This window comes from Patella vulgata, chromosome 4 (genome assembly GCF_932274485.2).
Source record: "Patella vulgata chromosome 4, xgPatVulg1.2, whole genome shotgun sequence".
In the NCBI taxonomy this organism is placed as follows: Eukaryota; Metazoa; Mollusca; class Gastropoda; family Patellidae; genus Patella; species Patella vulgata.
Window position 1 is genome coordinate 17338562 of NC_065882.2, and position 18264 is coordinate 17356825.

The 18264-nt window shown below is 35.9% G+C and overlaps 1 protein-coding gene and 1 long non-coding RNA gene across 2 annotated transcripts in view; one reads left to right on the forward strand and one right to left on the reverse strand.

Annotated features, from left to right (window-relative positions):
* Window positions 1–4350, reverse strand: part of LOC126818616 (uncharacterized) — a 20413-nt gene extending 16063 nt beyond the window's left edge. The window contains exon 1 of the transcript XR_007679293.2: window positions 4244–4350. The gene's annotated coding sequence lies outside the window, so the exon portion shown is untranslated. The remainder of the gene's footprint in view (window positions 1–4243) is intronic.
* LOC126818688 (uncharacterized) lies at window positions 3259–16418 on the forward strand. The gene is made up of 4 exons (XR_007679304.2): window positions 3259–3418; window positions 12802–12916; window positions 13782–13897; window positions 14595–16418. It is a non-coding gene; the product is annotated as an uncharacterized LOC126818688 (long non-coding RNA).
* Window positions 16419–18264: the final 1846 nt, after the last annotated feature.

An 18264-nucleotide genomic window follows, 5' to 3' on the forward strand; every position in this document is an offset into this window, starting at 1 on the left:
CTATAAATCATTCATGTATGTTATATACATAATTTGCTGTCTGTCTTTGGAAAATGGAAAAAAGTTAAAATTTTGCAGTGATGAAGTTAACTAACATTGATTTTCTAAAATGAAGGCCATCATTAACTTTATATAGATAATCCTGTACAATGGTTCATTTGGACTTCAGAAATACGTTGTTCTATGGTATATATTATATTTCCTGGGAAAACTACTTTCCCTAAAAAATGTATAATTTTCAACCGTTTTCCTCCAATAAAATGTTCACAACTTTGTACCTAATATACCTAGTCATTTGATTTTTTGCACATAAACTCATAATAATCATATCCAAACACCTGCCAAATTTCAATGAAATCCATACAGTAGTTCTTATAGTGTTTTTAGATAATCATGTCTTAAAACTTTTAGATTTAGTTATTTCCCCTTATTTTGAAGAATTTTCTTCCAGTACCCATTTCTTTATGAAATCGAACGAAATGAAGTAGGATTTATGTCCTACGGCCCGAACCTCCGACTGGGCTACTGACGACGGGCATACGTCATGCACCCTACTCTTATGTCAAATTCCAACTGCCAAGGGATCTTTTACGTGCACGCCAATGTGCACGTCCCATCCGAACGACTATACGGTCAGTTGTCAGACCCTCTGCAGTCTGTCCTGCACCCCTGACACGGAGGAACCACGCCAGAAAATTCAGATGAACTTTCTCGGCCAACGCAGGGATTGAACACGAGTCAACGTCGTCTTCGTCTTTACCTTGAAAAACCCATAGTAAAAAGACACGTAGGGCTACCGTACCCTGAAGAAAGAACATTGTTATTGATAATTGAGTATGTGGGGCCCCAACCTAACACAGAGACCAGAACATAGCAGTATTGTTCCACACATAGGCCTATGAATGTCAAACCCAATTTAAAGTCGATCAGTGATAACGGGGAGACCTTGATACGGAGAGTCATATCAGCAGAGACCGTAACGTTTCGACAGAGCCGGGTCGATTTTTGACGAACGTCGAACATTGTAAGAATCATACTATTTCATGTGATCATAATAATACGAGTCCAGAAATCAACGTTCCTTCTCGATTCACTGACAACAAAAAGAAAAAAAAGTACTTCGGAGATTAGCCTACCAAGGACATTTTTCACAAATTAGGCCTATGTGTTCAAAACTCGAATATTAATAGGTTCAAACTCAAAGTTAGTCTACCTTGATTTCACCTCCTAGTAGGACAAGTCGTAACCAAAATAATCCGCTAAAAAGATTCGAATGCGTTTTCTTGATACACTTTTCCCGCTAAATAAATATGAAAGAAGAAAAAAAAAGACACAGATACCTGAAAGTCCAATGGAGGGCTCGGGCCTCGTAGGGCCCAATCACTACTACTGGCAGATGGATTCTCTATCCGACCATGCTCACGTCGCTTTTCGCGCAACTGAGATTCTATGTGGGGGGGGGGGGGGGCACCGTGCCCCGAGGGTAATCCGGCGCTGCTCGGGGTGGTTTCTCCTTGTCAGTGGTGTAGGACACAGGGACTGACAACGAGTGTCTAGTTGTTCGGATGGGCCGAAAAACCGAGGTCCCGTGTACACATTGGCGTGTTGGAATTCGATATAAGAGTTGACCCTAACACCGGTGTCCGCACAGAGTAAAAATACACTGTATTTTTTACTCTGTGGTGTCCGCACAGAATTATCCTCATGGCACACTGCATGGCTCCATTAGCCCAGTCGGTGCTGAAATGTAGAACGTTAAACCCCATTTAATGCCGCCATTTCTGGACGTCTAAAAGATAACCCATTTCTCTCCATGAACATCGAGCTCAAAATGATATCCTTGTTTTTGTTTTTATAACTCGAAACTTACATAGATTTATCTCATTAAAAATGTCTAGGGGGTCTGGATGGTCGTTGTTTCGTTAGGTCTGTCATTGGGTCAACTGACGTGGTTTCGATTCACCGGTTGTACGTGACAAGGAATAGTGTCGCCTGTCCACCTGGTGGGTTTTCTCCTGGTCCTCCTACTGCCGAAGACCCCTACGCGCAAGCGAATTATTGAAATAGACGTGAACCATATGTTAGTCCCGAAATGACCTAGTCTGTGTCGAGTGGATGTTAAACCCAATTTCTCTCTCTCCCTCAAAAATGTCTGCTGTTATTGATGAAGTTATATCATCCTCTTTTTTAAAATAAAAATCCACAAAAACGAAGCGTTGCCTGTTATTCATTTTTTGTTTTCAATCTCGTATTAGAATCAATTTATATTTCAATACATTATGCTCTAAATGTATCTCTGAGCTGTGGGTCTTTATTGACGCACATTTAAACTTTTAAATTCTGAGCGACGATATGATTGCTTGAAGAATGGCATAGTCTCGGTTTTCATTGCTACCGTTGTTACGATAATAAACAAAGTCTCGATTATCCATTTTTAAATTAAATTATTAAATGGCGATTGTGTTTCAATCTATCAAAATTACAACCGTCCGATGGTCTAGAGCGTTGATTATAGGCTTGTCATGTGAATATATATCTCTTAATAATTTATATAACATTTGAGCCAAAATAAATCTCTAATTTTGACACCCCTCGAGGCATTATTAATGTTAGTAATAATTTCCTATCAAAACTTACATAGATGTATCTGAAATTTTGTTAAGATTACCGGCAAATGAATAACCATATCTGATGATCGACAAAATATTTCCCTTCATTTTGAAAACATTGATAACTTCCAACTCTACCTTCAGAAATTGCGATAGTAAGGAAGTCAATACATTATATTTTTGTGAATTTTCTGAATGTAATTATTTTAAAGAGTTAAAACTGGACATTTTAACTTTGAGCTGGACTTTATTAACGGTGTCAAGTCTGCGCCACACAAAATGGCAATCACCCGAGAAACTATGCCTGACAAAACCTTAATATGATATGTGCGTCAGGGGCGTTATTTCCAGAATTGTAAATGTGGTAATTAGTAGCAACTCTTTTGGGAAGAAGCTGCAAGGGTTGGATAGATTCTTGGATCGATATCCGATAGGAGTCAACAGGTATATTAAGTAATAAAATATTATGTAATTGACCCAAATAGTGCTACTTTAAACTATATGCAACTAAATCTGCCCAAACTTGACTTTTAAGTTTTAACGATTTCAGTTAATTACTCTTAACAACAACACCACAGTAGGCCGTTTGTCAAAAAAGAACTTGCTATTAATTTAACCGACCAATACACTGTGGGCCTGCGTAGTATTTCTACTAGTACATATTATCACCACGCCTGCTTAACACAGCAAGCGTTTGTCGCAGTGGAGCGCGTCGAATGGTAGCTGTATTTGTTTGAACCTTAATGTAACTGATCTTCGTTTGGATCACAACATAGGAATAATGTGGAAGGAAGTATTATTAATTTGTGGTAAGTGATCTAAAATATTGTAACAATTCAATTATTTACCGAGATTAAGGATTATTCTACCTGGCGACAGGTAAGAGTTCAAGGTCATGTTAAATATGTAATTATTGTTTTCATATCTCTCTATATACGCATTTTGCAATATTACAAAAATAGTGACGCTATTCACAGAACATTTAAAATCATATAGTCATATTATTTTATGTTCATTGGGTAGTCAATGGGTGTTATTATATAGTGTAGATTTGGGTCTAGAGGCCTATGATGTACCTGTACGTCAAATGTATGTCAAATATGTATAAGCCAAAGCACAGACTGATAATAGACAAATAAAAATGGCGTGTTTTCATTAACGGTGTGTGTATTAGTCACCTGCAAGTTGTCGTCTTTTAATCTTACAATATATAGGTGTGAAAGGGTGGAATAACGTACAATATTATTATATATATATGGTGATATAGATAATTGAAAATATAAATAGATATAAAAACCAGTGCGATTTATAATAAAAAGTGGATTGTAACACTATCATAGGTCTAAATATTAGTCACACAAAAGTCAGTAAGAGTAATGCAATATTCAAGTGCTTATAAACATTGGTATTCGCCATATTCATAATGTGCGTTACTGAACTCTTATTTTTTATGTGTCTGTCCTAATGACTCTACGACTAGAGTAGATTTATATTTTTTCTTTAATCCGATAGACTGCTATTGTTGATCTGCGAACCATCATAACGATAGTTTTGGGACTTTGTCACTTTACTGGTCAGTGTATCGGATTATTTGTACGAGAAAGCGTCAGGTAAACTTGACCTGAATAACTTACCTGAGTCAACAAATAAAAGCCGATTGAGCGGGAAAAGATAATACTGACATTTTGTAGACAAATCTAGGTGGCATTGCTGCCTATACGGTGTACGTGACACGCGGTTTAACGACTGTACTCGACACAAAGTAGGTCATTTTGAGACTAACATGCGGAACGGTTTTATTTAATTAATTTACTTGCGAGTGGGGGTCTTTAGCAGGTGGTGGAAACTGGTTGACCCGGAGAAAAACCACGAGTTTGAGTAGGCGATCGTACTCAAGTACACTTTTGGAATTGAAACAACATAACTTGACTCAGTGACGAGTTAGCCTACTTGACTACCCTATACCATGTCGGTTTGGGAAGTCGGAAACTACCACAATTTAATGGGGGCGGGGGAAGGGGTCTTTTATAAAAGAGGATTGAAATGAAATCGACTTTATTTTTCTGCACTTACCGGACTAATGAAAACGGGCATATGATGTATAGTATGCTAAGAGGGTGTTGTGGGGCTTTCCAAACGACTAGACGTTTTCCTGCTATGCCCGATGTCCTGCACCACTAACAAAGGGCAACCCAGAACTTTCTCGACCCGGAATCAACTCGTTTATGAGATGGCGCCTACTCACCGAACCTATATACGTGGGCCAAGATGCTAACTGTTAAAAAAAGTTCGTACCCATGACGAAGTCGTACACACACTATGAAACGAACAGAACAGAACAGAACAGAACTTTATTCACAACTCAGATCAAATACATGACATATGAGTGATAGGTTATTTACATATTTACAAGATGGTGGCTTTTAATTTCTTAGTCAATGGACATAAATTGGTTAAGTATTATCTTTAAAAACATACATAATTTTATAATTATTGATTGTTTGCTTGAATTCAAAAGTTTATTATATTTAAAAGTATTAGGTCTTGTATAATAATATCTGGATATATATTTTTCTCGTTCTTTAATAAAATAAGTACAATTGAATAGGTAGTGATATTCATCGCCGATTGTATTTGCTTCACATAAAGGACAAATTCTCTGTTCAAAATCTACATTCATCCATCTCCCGACCTCAACAGGGAGTCTATGGTTACATGTTCTATATCTTATAAAAGTATATTTATAATTATTCGGCAGTGAGATAAGATACGGTTCTAATTTAAATTCGGTCTTATAGATTCTATAGTTAACAGATTTATTCGATTTCTGGATATTTGACGACCAGGTTTGAATATACTGATCTTTTCGTCGTTGTAACAATTCATATTTCAGTTTAACTGGATTTCGGGCCTGTTGTGAGTTCCATACATAACTATATCCACATTCGTCAAGGGTATGTTTGATAGTCATTAGCCATTTATTAGTATGATTTACATCATTTTTTAATAGAGACTTATATAATAACAAAGAATATTTGCCAGTTTTACCACTTATCATTTTAATCCAAAAGCTAACCATTCTATGCTTAATATAAATATTTAAAGGGTATCTCCCAGTTTCACCATATAACATATACAGAGGGGTACTTTTTTTTTACTTTCAATATATTTCTTAAAAACTGGTTATGGATAGTTTCTATGGGGGATAATTCCCCAAATCCCCATATTTCACAACCGTACAGTACAATCGGCAATATAGTATGATCAAAAAGTTTAAGTTGACAGTCAATTGGCAGATTGAGATTATGGATCCTCGAATACAAGAGGTATAGAGCTTTAGAAGCCTGGTTTTTAATTCTTTGTTGCGCTTGCGCGAAGCTACATCCTTTAGAGAATACAACGCCCAGATAATTATATGAATCACATATTTCTAAATCATGATTCAGTAACGAGAAAGTTGCATTAGACTGGCCTCTTGATCCAAAAATCACAACCTTGGTTTTATTTATGTTTACATTTAGTTTCCATAGAGTACAGTATTCACCAAATATATTTAGCAATTTGTTCATATCATTTACATTGTCAGCAAATAATACAGTATCATCAGCATATAGAAGTACAAATATTTTTAGATAGTTTAAAAGTTCATTTTCATAGTATTCTGTTTGGACGCCTTTACAGTCATGTTTTAGTAAAAATGATTCGAGATCATTTAAATACAGTGCAAATAAAAGTGGGGATAGATTTTCACCCTGTCGAACTCCTGTCTTACAGGGAAAGGCTTCAGATATTTTGTTTTTATATTTCACAGAAGACTTTATGTCTTGATACATGTTGTAAATAACATTAAAACATTTACCAGTAATACCAGAATTCAGAACTTTATACCAGAGACCTATTCTCCATACCTGATCAAAAGCTTTACTAAAATCTATAAATGTACAAAAAAGTTTCTTTTTCTGAGACCTTAAATAAGATATAATTGCATACAATGCAAATAAGTGATCTGTCACGGAGTAGTCTTTTCTAAACCCAGCCTGTGTTTCGTTAAGTATATTATGTCCGTCTACAAAATTATTTAATCTATTATTTATAATGGAAGTAAAAAGTTTTCCAAGACAGCTGAGGATCGTTATGGGTCTATAGTTTTCGGGTAAGCCGGGGTCACCTTTCTTTTTATATATAGGCACAATGCTCCCAATAGTCCAAAAAGCTGGTACAATCCCAGAGTTAAAAATATGGTTAAAAAGTATGCAATAAATGGGTATAAATATATCAATTGTGGACTTAATATATTCATTTATTACCATATCGGTTCCAGCTGCCTTGTTATTTTTTAAACATTTAACAGAATAGAGTATCTCCTCTCTGGAAATTTCTTTATCTAAGGTAGCATTTTTGCTGTTTATAATATGTTCGTCATCGTTTTCGATGTCAGTGTTATCATTTATATTCTTGAAGTAATCATAAAAAATCTCTATATTGATGTCGGACTTTGTATCGTCATGTTGCTTATTAAGGTTATTTATCATTTTCCAAAAGTCCTTTGGGTTTCTACTCTGCATACTTCTCAACTTACACTGAATCTGACGTGCATTTTGTTTCATATATTTATTCATAGTTACTTTGTAAATTTTGCTCGATTCGACCATATATAATTTATTTCTATTATTTCTATGTTGTTGATATTTCTTTCTGGCAACATTGTATTTAGTCCTGGCTATGTTACATTCTTTACCAAACCATTGTTTATTAGCATTTCGGTTGCCTGTAAATTTAACAGTTGGAAAGGTTTTGTCGGCGCTTTTTAAGTATATTTTACATAAGTCGATACTTATACTATTTACATCATCATGTGTAATATTATCTAAATGTATATTACTTATACTTTTGAACAATTTATCAACAGCTTCTAAATCAATATTATCAACATATAAATCTCCCCTTTTATCTTTCCATTTACATTTCTTCACCAATCTATTGTGTGGCCTCTCATTAGTTTGATCATTTGTTAAACGGCGTACCCGAAAACGTAATGGACAGTGAACATCAGAGAGTAAGGGACAGAACTCCCCGACAACAAAATCCTCAAGTATGGGGAAAATAGGTGATGTAACAATAAGATAATCAACAACAGATTTATCTTTGCATGTGAGTCGACCCTTTAACTTATCACTGCCAACCCTGCCGTTTACAATGAACAGATTATGGTTCCGACACAGATCAAGTAATTTCTGGCCATGTCTATTTACATATTTAACATCTTGGTTATATCTTTCTAAGCTAATCCCGTAGTCGTTCAGTACGTCGGATTTTTCTAGATACTCTCTTACATAATTATCGAATTCAAAGAAATCAGATAGGCTATCATCAAATCTAACATAGTCCGGTTTTATGTTCGTTCTTCCATTAAAATCACCTACAATACAAACATTATCATATTTAGAACAGATATCACTTACTTCGTTTAGATATACAGAGTACAGGTCTTCATCGAAATACTTGGAATCGTCTGGTGGTATATAGACTATCCCTAGAATTGTGTCATTTTCTGTATTCAATAATCGTTTGTCAATACAAAGCCAAAGAATATATTCCGAGTTACTGACTTTTTCAGTTATATATTTAGTAAATTTATTTCGAATAAAACAACATATACCACCAGAGGATCTCCGGTATTTCTGTTTCCTATCTTTTCTTAATATTTTAAAACCTGGAAAATTAATAATGTCTATTGGTTCCAGTTTTGTTTCCGCTAGACAAATCAAATCATTTTTGTTTACAAAAGAGCAAAATTCTGGGTAATGTAATTTCTTTTTAACACCACAAACATTTATAAATGTACAGTTAAGTAACTTGTCACTCGGGGAATGGTTATACGTTATTTCCTTTTGGCTTCATTGACTCGTTTGTGTTTCCATAACTTCGGGCGGAAAAACGCGTTGCTTGTCAATATAAAGCTTGTCGTAGTATAGTTTGGCATCTCTTTTTTCAACTCTAGCTTTCTTGTATATAGGGTAGAGGGCTTTTCTAAGGATAGCGATTTCAGCGGGATATTGTTCGCCGATACCATAATGAGTATCTTTTAGGTTAGCAGGGGCTGCTGCACGTACGATCTCCCTTTCTTTGTAGAATGTGAATTTCGCTACGATTGAACGGTTTTTGCCCCTTATTCTTGTTCCCAGTCGGTGACACCTCTCTATCGAGATTCTATCATCAATGTTATATATCCTCTTCAAAAAAAAAGTAGGGGATATTCTGAAACAATACAAAACTGCGGAAATGCACTGCTGTTTTTATTAGAAGTAACCAGTGTATGTTATTAACATGCCAATTGCCTACACATGAACATAAACAGTTCATATGGGCGGCTTATCTAACGGCCCAATTTCACTCGCAAAGAGATTCACCGTCAAAAGTGAAAATGGACGTTTTTGATTTTTGTCTTAATAATGGGTAATTGCTCCACCAATCCTCAGACATTCAGCAATTCGTCGTGGCATGCTCCTAATCAACCGTCCAATCACGATTTGGGGCAATCTGACCCACTCCTCTTGCAGTGCCACGGCTAATTCTTGCAGTGTTGTCGGTTGACGTTGATGTCGACGAACACGTCTGCCGTTTAAATTAAACGTAACACACTAAAGCAAAGATACGCTAAACAGTAAATCATATGCAAGAACCGATAGGAAAGCAAACATGGATAGATAAACCAGCACGCGACAGTTTTTATAAACCCTTCGTTGAAGTGTCCAATTTGACAATGAGCCCCTTCCACGTGTATGGCGCTATTGCGTTTCGCATGTGCAGCTCAGTGATTCCGTTGGGGCGATAAGTTCTTCATCTGTGAACATACTCTCAAAGCATATCAAATGTCCATGACTATTCATCATATCGCAACCTGCATAGGTATATGCATTCCAATATCCCCTACTTTTTTTTGAAGAGTATATCGATGGCTGAGTATGCAAATGTTACATGTCCAGTTTTGGTCAAAATGATGTTTTGACCTTTTTGAATTGCATAAACATGCGTCCTTCTACTGTGTAAATACTGTTAGTCCAGATTAATTAGAGTATCAAGTTATTGCCATGAAAACATACAGCACATGTCCCCATTCAGCAAAACTTTATTATGCAAAAGTGATATTTGTGGGCATGTAACTTTTGTCTACTGAAAGCTCATAACACTAAACAGGAACCAGTGGACATATCTACGAAAGCCCAGGAGGCTCATTCCAAATTCCAAATGCGAAATTCCAAATTCATGTCTTACCGATAAAATAGCAAATTGGCAGCCCCCCTCAATTGAACAAATTAGAATTTATATAAATTGTAATTTTACACAACTAATTACTTCTAGTTTACCTATCCGGGCCGGATAAATACCCGTTCCAAATTACTAGATTCCAAATTCCAAATTCCAGATTCCAGATTCCAAATTCCAGACTCAAATTCCAAATGCGAAATTTCGAATTCCAAATGCGAAATTCCAAATTCATGTCTTACCGATAAAATAGCAAATTGGCAGCCCCCTCAATTAAACAATTTAGAATTTATATAAATTGTAATTTTACACAACTAATTACTTCTAGTTTACCTATCTGGGCCGGATAAATACCCGTTCCAAATTACTAGATTCCAAATTCCAAATGCGAAATTCCAAATTCCAAATTCCAAATCTGATCCGATTTTTGCTTTTGACTAATCAGTTAGAGTATAATAACAATATTCCAGTTCGGGTTTGCTTCGGCAGATGTGAACAGTTTGGGTTCCTTTGCAGTGAGCTACTCTGCTACTCGGTATCCTAGGACTGGCTTTTTTTTTTTTGCTACAGCAGCAAATTTGGAATCTGGAATCTGGAATTTGGAATGAGCCTTCTGGGCTTTCGTACATATCGCCTACAAAACACGCTGTCAGGGGTCTAAACATTAAAGTTTGTGTAAATGTATTTTTATACGCCCACATAGAAATGTGGACTTATATTTCCGTCGCCTCCGTCCGTCGGTCCGTCCGTCCATCGTCCACAATTTCTTGTGAGCGCTCTAACGCCAAAAGTTATCATCCAATTATTTTAAAATTGATATAAGTTGTTTACATTAGTTAGATGAAGAAACCTATTTAATTTCAATAATTTCCGTTTATAACGTCTAGAGTTATGGCCCTTGTTTCAGTTTGTTGAACCTTGTGAACGCTCTAATGCCAAAAGTTAACATCCGATCTTTGTGAAATTTATATGCAATATTTACATTAGGGAAACGAAGAAGCCTATTGAATTTCAGCATTTTCCATTTATTACTTCTACTTTACTTTGTTTAACCTTGTGAACGCTTTAACCCCAAAAGTTATCATCCTATCTTTCTGAAATTTATATGCATTATTTAAATTAGTAAAACAAAGAAGCCTATTGAATTTCAGCAATTTTTGTGTGTTACTTCTAGAGTTATAGCCCTTGTTTCACTTTATTGAACCATGCAAACGCTCTAATGCCAAAAGTTAACATCCGATCTTTGTGAAATTTATATGCAATATTTAAATTAGGGAAACAGAGACGTTTATTGAATTTCAGCAATTTCTGTTTATTACTTCTAGAGTTATGGCCCTCGTTTCACTTTGTTTAACCTTGTGAACGCTCTAACACCAAAAGTTATCATCCTATCTTTCTGAAATTTATATGCATTATTTGAATTAGTAAAACGAAGAAGCCTATTGAATTTCAGCAATTTTTGTGTATTAGTCTAGAGTTAAGGCCCTTGTTTCACTTTATTGAACCTTGTGAACGCTCTAACGCCAAAAGTCGTCATCCGATCTTTCTGAAATTTATATGCATTATTTAAAGTAGTGAAACAAAGAAGCTTATTGAATTTCAGCAATTTCTGTTTATTAAGTCTAGAGTTATGGCCCTTGTTTCACTTTATTAAACTTTGTGAATGCTCTAACATCAAAAGTTATCTGCCGAACTGTATGAAATTTACATGCGTCATTTGAATTAGTAAAGAGGAGAATCCTATTGAATTTCAGCAATTTCCGTTTATTACTTCGAGAGTTATTGCCCTAGTTTCACTTTGTTCAACCCTGTTAATGCTCGATTGATGAAAGTTACATCCGATATGTATGAAATTTATATGCATCATTTAAATTTGTGAAACGAAAAAGCCTGTCAAATTTTAACAATTTCTGTAGATTACTTCCAGAGTTGAGACCCTTGTTTCAATTTGTAGAACCTTGTGAACCCTCAAACGGCAAAAATTATGTTTCGTTGCCCGGCAACCTATCTTTAAAATGGGTCATTACATGACAGAGTACACAATAGCTCAATATTTCTTAAAATTGAACTCATTCCTGCGCATATTATATAACTAACATGGCATTATGTCCATCAAAATGTGGACCTGTTTTAAAAGTTCAATTTGCATAAACGATATGTCCATATGGAACCGATTTGCCAGAAGTCAGGAACCAATTTCATTCAAATGATCATCTAGATTTGTGTAGTACCAACCAATATATAACATATAGTACATCATGTTCAGATAATTCCCTGATTTGAAATAGGAATTCAAAAGTTTAAAATGCGATTTTCTCGAAACAAGAAAAATGGACATGTAACATATGCATACTCAGCCATCGATATAACGAAAGACGCACTACACTATAAGAAGTACTATATTAAAAGGAAATCCATACTATAAAACAGTGGTTCTCAACCTTTTTTGCCAACGGCACAACTTGGAACACATGAAAAAATGGCGGCACACCTGGCTAAATATATATAAAAAATATTTGAATTTTGCAAAATAAAAACGGGGTAAGTCAGACGGAATACAACCGTAGACAGAGACTATAGTCATAGACACATAGAATGACTCAAAGTAAATAAAGAAAAACACAACTCGCTCATTCAAAATTTGGCGGCACACTTAAGAAGATGTCGCAGCACACTGGTTGAGCATCACTGCTATAGAACGACGATTGTAAGAATAACTATCCCTGAATTTGCCTTTTAAAACTCCTACGAAGGTACAGGTGAGATTGTTGAGGTTTCGAACTCTCCAACCAATTGAGAAGTGGTATAAGATGCTTATAAACTCATATCGTATGCATTACAGCCGATTGTTTAAAATATACTCTACGATTTTAGTGGAGTTAATATTATTTATTAATATTATTTTATATTATATTTTATGTTATAGTTGTGTATGCAACTACAGCAACTGCCTTCCAAACCTGCTTATACACATCCCACTGTGAAGACATATTGGCGAGAAAAGCAGCATCAGTCGGTCACGATGAATATGAGTTTTGTAGGTAAGTGATCTTTTATATTTAAAATACTTGTTGAAATTCTGGTGTATTAATTCATAATAAAAATTGACATCAAACGGGGTGTTGGATTTCTCTCTTTAAAAAGTTCAGTGTGTATGTATATAATCCAAAATGACAACAGAGACCATGTATTTCACAAATATTTTCAAGGCCGTACATTGTCTCGGGTACCGGGCAAACCCCCTCCTGCAAAAATTCCTGGATCTGCCTCTGCTACAAAATCATAATTTAAAGAGTTTTTAAAATGTGTATTAGATAAGTACAACAAAATCATATTATTATTATTTTAGGTAGTAAGATTTAGATAAAGAGCTGATCATTCTTGCTATAATTGTTCAAAAACAGATAATGCAAAATGAATATATTGAAAATTTGATACAAATTACTTTATTCTGGGCGAAGTTAGCGCTGTCTGGAGTTTAGACAATATGTGGCATTGCTTCTCCATTTTTACATTAAATCATTAAATGGGGACATCCTAGAGAATTGATTATGGGCTTGTCATGTTTTGAAAAGATGTGTGAATTGATTCCAGTCTTCTCCATTTTTAATTCAAATCATTAAATGGCTGGACCGCTATAATCTACTTAAAATCGAAGCAATCCGATGGCATCGAGGGTTTATATAACAACTGAAGCAAAAAAAAAAAAAAAAAAAAAAAGAGAGACAAGCAATGCAATATGCAGATTTAGCTCTTACAAACTGCATCTTTGATTGTTGTGTATGTTTAAGAGTTCAGCTTGATGTCAAATATTGTATGGGTATAAATATAGTGAAATTTTTAAATGTGTATTGGATAAATACAACAAAATCATATTATTAATATTATAAGTTGTGTATTTTTAAGAGTTCTATATGATGTCAGATATTGTATGGATATGAATAAAGTGAAATGCCAATCTGACACACTTCCAAATATTCAGAGATATTTAGACGACCTATTCCGAGGGCATGATAATTGCAGTAAGTAACCTATATTCTGGCCATTAGATATGGACCCCTAAGTTTTCATACGCAAATTTTTTGCAGGTGTATAATAATTATTAATATGCTCGTCGCTTGAGTCTATAGGTCCGTCAAGAATTTGCTGTTTTAAAAAAATCACTTTATTTGGAAAGGCGTATAGGTTTCGGTAACAATGACAATAATTCCTGACAAGTTTTACAATCCAAGCATTGCAGTTGGAAGATAGATCTCACAACTTCGAACCGATCGAGTGTTTATATGAATTGAAATGGGGTTTAACGTCCTACTTTTCTACTCCATCAGGCTAATGAATAATGAGATACGCCATGCAGTGCGCTATGGGTGATTTTGCAATGACATTATCTTGTTCTTAATTCCAACTGTTAAAGGTTCTTTTCCGTCCACGTCAACGTGTACGAGGGACCTCGGTTTTTCGTCTCATCCGAACAACTAGATGATGTTTCTTGCCAGACTCGCCACCCTGCATTACTTACAAAGGGAAACCACGCCAACACCGGAGTCCCCCAGGTTAGCGAGCCAGCTCTTGACGCACTAAGCCACCCTCTGTCACTGGGCTCGCGACAATATACCCCCCACTCAAATAGCACCTAGAATGTAGCATACATTTCTTTTATTGGGAATGAAATAAATACAATATTTTGTCAAATAAAATAAATATTTATTTAATTTTCAGATAATGCAAGTTTTCTCGGAGCATCTCTACTGATGAGTTCTATTGCCTTTTTAACCGCTAGATTACTCCACTAAAAGAAGAAGGCCATGACGCAGTAAATCTAGATAATAAATTATACCGATTGGGAACTAAAATGATAAATAATAATAGGACTATTATAAAGCGCTAAAATCACAAAACGTGCGTATGGCGCTATAACGATAACGGCAACGAAGCTCACGTTTATTATTTGTATTTAGTACCATGGTTTCCCCTTATCAGTGCTGTGGGCGAAGGGTCTAGTCGTTCAGATCGGACGAAAACCTAGGCGTGCACATAAAAGGACCCTTGGCAGTTGGAATTCGACAAAGGGTAGGCCAAAATACCGCAAAATTACCCCCATAGCACACTGATGTATGCCCGTCTGCATTATCCCGATTGGTGGAGAAACGTTGTACGCTATTTTTAAACACTACATGTATGGTGTATGCCCGTATTCATCATTAGCCCAATCGATGCAGACGTTAAACCCCATTTCATTTCATTTCCTAAAACGTTGCCGTCATTGTTTTCGTTGCCAATCTGATTAAAATGTAAATCTAAATTTTGTTCTGTTTCTGTTGACTTTCGACGACCTTCACTCCATAAAGATCTGACCGAGAGATTATGTCACGGGTTATTATTAATGTGAACTTTAAAATTCTAATTTATATCACATTTAAATTTTGTTTTCAACCACTGGTGATTCCCAGAATCCATTTTCAAAACTAACACAAAGCTCATAAAATAGATGATGTCATTGGCTAATCCCCCACGTTAATCAGAACGCTGTTTCTTCTACAACTGATGAAAACCTACTATCTTCGAAGATACGAAATTTTAAAAATGAAAAAAACGAAATATGATCTGTTTCAATCAGATTGGGACTAGGCCTACTAATTACGATTTATTCCTTTAAGCCGATTCTCAACGTAACCATCGCCATTATGCCAAGGTATTACACCATGCAGTCCCTGATATAAATGTCGTAATACCCCGGCCTGGTGCAGATACAGGAGAAACTTGCCATAGAAAAAATGAATGATCCTGGTTGATTTTGTCACGTCTAATTTCTATATGTTATAACTTACAGCTTGATGTTTTGCTTAAATTCGATATCGATTGATTTCTTTATAAATTGGTAGATGCTTATTGTAGGCCGGTTGGGAAGGTTTGGGAATTTCGGGAGTCCACAATGGCCGTTTTATATAAATGTGTATTTTGGGGAATACTAACACTAACTCTAACCCTTTTAAGTGGGGTAAAGAGTAAATTGGACCCAAGTTCAGTCTACAATTAGCATCTCTCGCATTAAAACCAGATTTTATTATGCATACATAGTGAAATACACCCCGGCTATGAAAATGGGGGATGGGATTAACAGTTTATCTTAACCCTTTAGCACCCAGTGTATGTAAATATTGATATAAATAGTTCATACCGGTATATACGTGGACAGCTCAAATTTTTTTTTCCTTAGACCACCCTGAACCGGTTTCGGTCAGTTTAAGCTCTAAAGAATCTATTACACTCAATTGCGTCTTGTATTCTCGGGTGCAAACAATAGTCGAAAGCAGCTTAGATACTCTTTTTTGCCTTGGGCCGTATTAGTGTTAGACCCATTTGTCCCCATTCGCATATTCAATTAGATTATTTTTCTTTTTAGAATGGCGTTTTATTACATTGTTTATATTACTAATATGCAAAACACTTTGATTATGAGGATTTCGTATTGAATTATGATGTAAATTTATGTATATACTGTTAATATTGATCACTTATTAAATCTTTTTTTATATAATTTTATGGAAGTGTTTGTTATTGAAGTCATGTTTTACACTGGGCCCGTATAGGTCTGCGTGAGAGGGTGGGGGTAGGTAAGTCTGAAGGTAAAGCAGAAACCACATATGGGATGGATGCGTTTGTGTAAAATGTTCCCTCCGGCCTTGGCCCCTCAACCTAGAAACATTGTCAAGGTCTTGGTTCAGATAGCCTCCTTGTGTTTATCAAGTCTTTAATATATGAGAGAGAGAGAAATGGGGTTTAACGTCCACTCGACACAAACTAGGTCATTTCGGGACTAACATAATATGGCATAATTTTATTTCAATAATTCGCTTGCGCAAAGGGGTCTTTAGCAGTGGCAGGAAACCGGATTACCCGGAGAAAACCCACGAGGTTGGACAGGCGATCCTACTCCTTGTCACGTACAACCGGGGATTCGAAACCACGCCAGTCGACTCAATGACAGACTTTATGATATAGCACGCGCACGCTAACCATTCAGCCGTCCAACACCCCCTTTAATATGGGTGTATGGGCAGAATTAACATTTAATGCAGTCTGGGGCATAATTTCGCTAATAAAGGCATGCGAGAATCGAGACTTAATTTTAGCTGATTAATATTGCCGAATTAACTAGAATCATACTAATTTGTAGACTAATATTTTAGGTGACCCCGGTTTTGATGGGTGTGTCCATTTAAGGATACAGGGACCAAGGCCTAGCTCTTTAGCTTTTAAAATATCATACCAATCCAATCCATTTCAAATAAATGGCAATTAAAAAGGCTACCGTGTAGCTTACACTTGAATGGTTAGGCAACGCGGGTTAGACTGCGCCCACACACCATTTTGTCAGCGGTCCAAATTAGTTACTTGTTCCCAGGAGCCACGCCTTTGGAGGGATTTTATGAATGGTCCTTAACACCACCATTGAATACTGCCTTAAAGGAGCTATATCGCTATTATTTGGCAAATAGATAGAGAATGGGGTTTAACATCCACTCGACACAAACTAGATCATTGCGGGGAAATCTGTAGATGGCCATATGAAGTAGATCTAACCATTCTTTTGGTTCAGGTCTATTTGACAATGCTAAATGCATATTTCCTCAAGGCCATGAGATGTAAACAGGGTTAGGTCATGTGGTTGTGGGTTAGGGCAAGGTCTTCGGTAAGGGTTAGCGCTAGCCCTGTTTACATTTCGTAATTATGCATTTGGCCTTGCCAAATATATCTAACCATTCTTTGGTGGGATGTGGTTAGCCTCATTCATCCAGTCGCTTTATTACAAATGGCCAATTTTAAAATTTTCATTTTGTCTTGAATACAGAAGCCCATCTTTTCAGGGTAAGATAACAACATCAATGTTGATTTAAATTGACCAATAAATGGAGAGTGTGGATGATACAGAGTTACAACTTTCCTCCTTCAAAAGGCATGATTGCACCTTAATTAAGGTTGTAAAATTTCTTAATCGCTCCTCTCTATTTCCACCCTGCTAGACAAGCTGGATTAACCAATAAGCAAAGTTAGCATGTGCTTAGGACATTATGGTAATGGTAGCACAACAGAATGTCTGCTTTGTTAGATGCAAAATTTAAAATATTTAATTTAAAAATTTAAGTTAGTTTATCTTTGTTTTTATCTTTTCACACTGTTAACTGTTTTGTTGCAATTAATGACGTATAAAATCCTAGAATAACTAATCACGTGCTTGGCGGTTGTTTGTGGTTTATTGTTTATATTTTCCAGCCCTGTGCAAGCGCTAGTGTCTAGTCATTTGGATGGGACAAAAAAAAAATAAGGTCTCATGTAAACATTGACATGCACGTAAAAGACCCTATGACAGTTGGAATTTGAAATAAGA